At 45.9% G+C, this 7,682-nt stretch overlaps 1 pseudogene; it reads left to right on the top strand.

Moving 5' to 3' along the window:
• The first annotated feature begins 403 nt into the window (after nt 1-403).
• On the top strand, nt 404-503 carry LOC129474988 (uncharacterized; annotated as a pseudogene).
• The last annotated feature ends 7,179 nt before the right edge of the window (nt 504-7,682 follow it).

Here is a 7,682-nt window from a genome sequence, read left to right as displayed (position 1 = left end):
TTTCTGACCTTTTCTGCAAGTATGCCTGGAGGCCAGGACTTGGGGCAGGGCCTGGTACAGTGAGGGCACTTGGTAAAAATGTACCAGACTCAGCCAGGCATGGTGGCTCATGCCTGTAATCTCAGCATTTTGGAAGGCTGAAGCAGGCAGATTGCTTGAGCCCAGGAGTTCAAAACCAGACTGGTCAGTGTAGTAAGACCCCATCTCTACAAAATAAAAATTAAAAATTAGCTGGGTGTGGCGGCACATGCTTGTAGTCCCAGCTACTCAGGAGGCCTCTGAGATGGGAGGATGGCTTGAGCCCAAGAGGTCGAGGCTGCTGTGAGCTATGATTGTACCACAGCACTCCAGCCTGAGTGACAGGGTGAGACCTTGTCTTTGAAAAAAAAAAAAAAAAATGTGCTAGCTTTGGCAGCAAATATACTAAAATTGGAACAATACAGAGATTAGCATGGCCCCTGTGCAAGAATGACATATAAATTTGTGAGGTGTTCGATATACAAAAAAAAAGTGCCAGACTGACTGGTGGTGTCTCTCACGTCTCTCACCCTCTCTTCCTCCCGGGAGGCCAATGGTGATGAATAAAGCTTCTGCTTAAGTCACTGGCCCACATCTGTGCTGTGCTGGGCATGCACAGTGGCCCTCTTGCCTCAAGCTCATTTCCTCTTCTGTGATCTGACCCTAATCTAGTTCATGATCTGACCTCATCTCCTTCGACTCTCCTTGTTTCTTGTTTCTCATGAACCCCACTGGCTGTCCTCCTGTCCCTTCAGTGGCCAAGTTCATTTCTACCTCAGGACTTTTGCATGTGCTGTTTCCTCTGCCTGGGACACTCTTCCCGTGGTGGCTCCAGCTCATCCCTCAGGCCTCAACTCAAATGCCACCTCCTCAGAGAGACTTTCCTGATCACTCTGTTTAGAAGTAACAGAGGCATGAAGAGATTGAGCATAATTGTCAAAAATTGTACAGCTGGCTTATTGGTGAGATTTTGAATTATGTTATCTTATTATGTGCCTATATTTCTAAATTTTTTCTACAATGATGATGTATTCCCTGTGTGAATTTTTTAAAACTCAAATTCAGGCTGGGCATTGAGGCTCATGCTGTAATCCCAGCACTTTGGGAGACTGAGGCAATAGGATCTCTTGAGCTCAGGAGTTCAAGACCAGCCTGGGCAACATAGTGAGACCCCATCTCTACAAACAATTTTAAAATTAGCCAGGAGTGGTGGCATGCACCTGTAGTCCCAGGTACTGAGGAAGCAGAGGTGGGAGGATGTCTTGAGGCTAAGAGTTGGAGGCTGAAGTGAGCTATGATCACACCACTGCACTCCGGCCAGGATAACAGAGCAAGACTGACTCTTAAAAAAACAAAAAGCAGGCCGGGCGCGGTGGCTCACGCCTGTAATTCCAGCACTTTGGGAGGCTGGGGTGGGCAGATCACGAGGTCAGGAGATTGAGACCAACCTGCTAACACAGTGAAACCCTGTCTCTACTAAAAATATTAAAAAATTAGCCAGGTGTGGTGGCGGGCACCTGTAGTCCCAGATACTCGGGAGGCTGAGGCAGGAGAATGGTATGAACCCGGGAGGTGGAGCTTGCACTGAGCCAAGATCGCGCCACTGCACTCCACCCTGGGCAACAGAGCGAGATTCCATCTCAAAACAAAAACAAAACAAAACAAACAAAAAAAGCAAAAAAGACCTCAATTGTTGTTGTTGTTGTTGTTGTTGCTCTTGTTTTGAGATGGAGTCTTGCTCTGTTGCCTAGGCTGGAGTGCAGTGGCACGATCTTGGTTTACTGCAACCTCTGCCTCCCAGGTTCAAGCAATTCTCCTGCCTCAGCCTCCTGAGTAGCTGGGATTACAGGTGCCCACCACCATGCCTGGCTAATTTTTGTGTTTTTAGTAGAGCAGGGTTTCTCCCTGTTGGCCAGGCTGGTCTCAAACTCCTGACCTCAGGTGATCTGCCCACCTTGGCCTCGAAAAGTTCTGGGATTACAGGTGTGAGCCACCACACCCAGCCAAGACCTCAAATTTAAAATTAATTAAGAACCAATCCTGAGAGAATACGAATGAGTGTCTGGGGCTCTGTTTCTCAAGCCTCCTGGGTCAGGATGAGATCATAGCATTCCGCATCCTCCGGGATTTCCTTACTGCCCACTTTCCCACGTCTTTCCATCTGACGATCGTCCCTCTTGGCTCTGAATCAGAAGCCTGAAAGCAAAGCGTAGGTCCACAATCCTCTCTGATAATCAGCCTCCCCTTCCCTACAGATGTTTCTCATTGCAAAATGGGAATAATGCTGGGTGCGGTAGCTCACACCTGTAATCCCAACACTTTGGGAGGCCGAGGAGGGAGGATCACTTGAGGTCAGGACTTCAAGACCAGCCTGGCCAACATGGTGGGGCCCTATCTCTACTAAAAATACAAAAATTAGTTGGGTGTGGTGGCGTGCACCTGTAATCCCAGCTACTTGGGAGGCTGAGGCAGGAGAATCACTTGAACCTGGGAGGTGGAGGTTGCAGTGAGCTGAGATCGTGCCACTGCACTCCAGCCTGGGTGACAGAGGGAGACTCCATCTCAGAGACAAAAGGGATAATAAAAGACCTACTTCACAGGGATTCAGCATGACGGGGCTGAAAGACATTTGGTGGAAGGAAGACTATTGCTGTGTGGGAACCGTACTGTGTGGTGAGTTTGGAGTCAGATAAACTCTGGATCAAAGGCCAGCTCACTGTGTGATCTCAGGCAACTCAATCTCTGAGCCTCACTCTCTCTGTAAAATAAGGATAATAAAAATATCTACTGAGTTCTTTAGAATGCCCTTCGCTAGAAAGAAGCGGGTAATAAAACTCAAGCGTGCTTTACTGGAACAGGCTCCCCTGGCTCCCCACATAGGACATTTCTAGGACTGGGGAGCAGGAGATCCAGCAGCCTAGTGATCTCATCCTGGAGCCAGGCTTTTTCCATGTCTCCGTCCACAGCGTTGGTTTCATCCTCAGGCTGGCCCTCCTCGTAATCACAGGATGACTGCCAGGAGCTATCAGGGTGACGGGCATCCTCTTTCATGTCCAGTAGGAAAATAGATTCACTTCCAGGCCATCTTCCTGCAAGAGTGAGGAATAACTTTTCCAGAAGCGTCTGGCAAACTTCTCTCCACTTCTCATTAGCCTGAGGTAGGTCAGAGGCCCATTCCGGAACCGAACTCTGGCAAAAAGATGCAAGTCTCACGATTGGCTTAGACTCATTGGTTCCAGTGCCTGTGGCTGGGCTGGGATGGATGTCCAGGAGTCAGTCAACAACATTGTCCTCTCTATCTGCCTTGAATGGTTACTGGGAGAAGAAAATGAGATCATGCTTGCAAAGCTTAGCATACAGTAGGCGCTCAATTAATAATAGCTCTTATTACTATTACAGGCTGAGTATCCCTCATCTGAAATGCTTGGGACCAGAAGTGTGTCAGAATTCAGATTGTTTTGGATTTTGGAATATTTGCATTATATTTACCAGTTGAGCACTCCTAATCTGAAAATCTGAAACCCAAAATGCTCCAGTGAGCATTTCTGTTGAGCATCACATCAGTGCTCAAAAAGTTTGGGATTTTGGCGCATTTCAGATTTCAGATTTCAGATTTTCAGATTAGGGATACTCAACCATATTATTATTATTTTCTTTTTTGAGACAGGGTCTTGCTCTGTCTTCCAGGCTGAGTACAGCAGTGCGATCTTGGCTCACTACAGCCTCAACTTCCCAGGCTGATGTGATCCTCCTGCCTCAGCCTCCCGAGTAGCAGGTGCCACCACACCAGACTAATTTTGTTTAGTTTTTGTAGAGAGGAAGTCTCCCTATGTTTGCCAGGCTGATCTTGAACTCCTAGACTGAAGCAATCCTCCTGCCTGGGCCTCCCAAAATGCTGGGATTACAGACATGAGCCACCTCACCCAGCCTTCAACAGTATTCTGATTATTATCAACATCACCATCATCCTTTGGGACTTTGACATCAAGCAGGCTTTGATCAAATCCCAGTTTCTCCACTTCTTAGCTGTATGGCCTTATGCAAGTTGCTGAGCTTCAGTTCCACCCTGTAAAATGGGAATGATAAGTACTCCTATCTCTTGTCATTACTGTGTGGCAATAGTTAATGCTCCGTATGTGCTGATAATGCATTTCTTTGGCCTTCCCATTAGGAATTTGTGTGGCCTTTTCCCACCCTCAGTAGATGTGATTCAGGTGAGGGAGACTCTCCCTTCTATTCCAGAAGTGGGCACATTCTCCTCACTTGAATTCCTGAATCCCTCAGGTCAATATGATTGGTTCAGGGAGCCAGGGAAAGAGAGTCTGTCTATCCGGTAGAATTGCTGGCTGGAAAAGTGGAAGCTAGGAGCTGCTGGAAACCATCTTGGGGAGAGCTGGCTTGAAGTGGAGCCAACAAGAGAGGAAGCAGAGATGAGAGATGGAGAGAGGCAGAGGACTGTTGACTCTGTTGAGCTCCTGGATCCAGCCATGCCTGAATCGGATTTACCACGGGACTTTTCGTTATGTGAGCCAATAAATTCCCTTTTTTCTTTGTGGAATAAGCCAGTTTGAGGCGGGGGTTCTGTCACTTGCAGTGATGTGTGTGGAGTCTAGTCCAGACCAGCCAGGATGGGGAATTAGAAAAGGAGATAGTCCTCTGAGGGCAGAATTATGCCTACCTAAATCAGCTTGGTATTCCAAGAGTTTTGCCCAGGCCAATGCATATAATGGAACTCCAGAAGTATTAGGAGTTAAAAGCATAAATAGGCTGGGCCTATTTGTGCCCTATAATCCCAGTACTTTGGGAGGCCTAGGCGGGAGGTTTGCTTGAGCCCAGGAGTTCAAGAGCAATGACAACAGCCTGAACAACACAATGAGACCCCCTCTCTGCAAAAACAAAAATAAAAAATTAGCTGCGAATGGTGGTGCACCTGTAGTTCAGCTACTGGGGAGGCTGAGGTAGGAGGATCACTTGAGCCCAGGAGTTTGAGGTTGCAGTGAGCCACTGCACTCTAGCCTGGGTGACTGGGCAAAACCTCGTCTCTAAAAGTAAAAAAAAAAATAAAAATAAGAACAGAAATAGAGTCTAGTGAGTATCCCTCCAGACTTCTTCTCTGTGCTTATAATAAATAGTCATATACAAACACAGAAGAATATTTTTACAAAAATGGAAGCACACTCTACATTTTCAGTTCAAACGCTCACTCCCCAGTGACCACCCCATCTGAAGTGGTTCCATCTCCATCATGCTTTCTTGCATGCTAGCGTTTTTCACTCCCTAAATTAACTTATTCAGAGCAGACATTTTTCTCTGTTTGCCATTGCTGTGTCACCAGTGCCTTTCACAGACTGGCCAAGTATCCAATACACATTTGTTGAGTAAGTATCACTCTGAAGTTTGTGTGTTTGTTTTAACTTGTAGGGAAGTAGACATGGATCTGCTTTGACCTTTGAGACGAATGCATGGAGATCTATTGATCGGATGGGCCACGTTTGTTTCCCACACTTCGTTGAAAAATTGGGGGTGAAAAAAACTGGGAGTGAAAAAAATGGGCAAACCAAAAGAAGGGTGAGTCATTCCTTCCTCCCCCAAAATACAGAGGAGGGGGGGAAGAAAGAGGACCGCCCCTCCTCTCTCCAATAAAGCCTTTAACAGGCCCATCCTGATTTACAGGGAGCAGACTCGGTTTCCTGTTCATACATTTCCAAGGCAAAAACAATCTTCAAACACATGAAGATGAGGTTGGGCAAATAACTCACTGAGGGTCTCAACACTGGAGGGCAAAGTTGTTTATTAAGCTCCCGACCCTGAAAGGGAATTACTTAAATTTTTTTCTTGATTATAAAAGTAGTATTCCAGCCTGGGCAACAAGAGCGAGACTCCATCTCAAAAAAAAAAAAAAAAAAAAAGTATTGGCTCATCACTATGAAAAAGCATTTTCAGAGAATACAGAAAAGTGTGAGGAATAGAATAAAAACAGTCATAATTTTGGAGCATTTTGTAAATTAGCCCATAGATTTTTTTAATGCATACACATGTACTTAATTCTAAAGTGAACCTGTGCCATCTTTTTATTCAACAGTAATCCTAAGATTTATTGAGTATGTACAATGCATATGCTAGTTGCTCTCTGTGTATTAATCCATTTTACATTTACAGTAGTCCTGTGTGATAAGCACTATTATTAACTCAATTTTATAGATGGGGAAACTGAGGCAGAGAGAGGTTAAGTGATTTACCCAAGATCACACAAGGTGGCCAAGCTGGAATTCAGAAACAAGTAATCTGGCTTCAAGGCCCATGACCTTAACCACTACACTACATTGCTAAGGCAGAGCAGAGACCCCTCCCACGTTAATACTCACAGATACGAGTCACCCTTTTTAGTGCCTGCACTTATTCTTCTATTACTAGATAATTGGGTTTTTTCTAGTTTCCTCCTACTAGGAAATAGAGAGAAACTTCCCTTTTGGGCTTTAAATTAGACAAGAAAATACGCGGTTAGATATCACCACAACTTGTACTTCTTTTTTTTTTTTTTTTTGAGACAGGGTCTCGCTCTGTCACCCAGGCTGGAGTGCAGTGGTGTGATCACAGCTCACTGCGGCTTTGACCTCCCAGGCTCAATCTATTCTCCTGCCTCAATCTATTCTCCCACTTCAGCCTTCTGAGTAGTTGGGACTACAAGTGCACACACCACTGTGCCTGACTATTTATCTTTCTTTTCTGTAGACATGGGGTCTCACTGTGTTGCCCAGGCTAACAACTGGTATTTCTAACCCAGGAGAAGCAATGAAGGGCTCAGCCCTACTTTGAAGCAATCACCCCATTATGCACATATATATTGACTGGGGGAGGTTATTTTATTTAAGAAACATCCATGAAGTACTTATGTGCCAGACATGGCTTCAAGAACTTCTGAATAGGCCGGGCATGGTGGCTTACGCCTGTAATCCCAGCACTTTGGGAGGCCAAGGTGGGTGGATCACGAGGTCAGGAATTCGAGACCAGCCTGGCCAACATGGTGAAACCCCGTCTCTACTAAAAATACAAAAAATTAGCTGGGCGTTGTGGTGGGTGCCTGTAATTCCAGCTACTTGGGAGGCTGAGGCAGGAGAATTACTTGAACTACAGGCGCCCTCCACCACGCCCGGCTAATATATATATATATATTTTTTTGTAGTAGAGATGGGGTTTCACCATGTTAGCAGGATGGTCTCGATCTCCTGACCTCATGATCCGCCTATCTCGGCCTCCCAAAGTGCTGGGATTACAGGCATGAGCCACCGTGCCTGACCTATATCTTTTTATTTATGGCATATATTTTAACTGTCCCACAGATTTGTCTTGAATAAGAAGCAAAGAGACGGGAAAACCCCTTAGAAACAAGTATGTAATGGGACTTTTCTTTTGTTTCCGTTTTGGTTAAGGGCTCTGTGCTGAGGTACTGTGACTCTCTCTAGAGACAGCTGAATGTCTGCTGAGTTAGAAAAGGGGAGACTTCCCCAAACCAGACTGTGAACCCTTAGCCCATCACCTGTCTTGAGGGTGTACTGGGAAGACTTAAGGATTACTGAGGGGAAAATAGAGGTTATGGAGAAAGTTTCCCCTTCATTGAAAATGCCTGGGCCGGGTGCGGTGGCTCACGCCTGTAATCCCAGAAC

The sequence above is a fragment of the Symphalangus syndactylus genome, chromosome 24 (assembly GCF_028878055.3).
Source record: "Symphalangus syndactylus isolate Jambi chromosome 24, NHGRI_mSymSyn1-v2.1_pri, whole genome shotgun sequence".
NCBI lineage: Eukaryota > Metazoa > Chordata > Mammalia > Primates > Hylobatidae > Symphalangus > Symphalangus syndactylus.
This window is presented reverse-complemented; position numbering and strand designations above follow the sequence as displayed.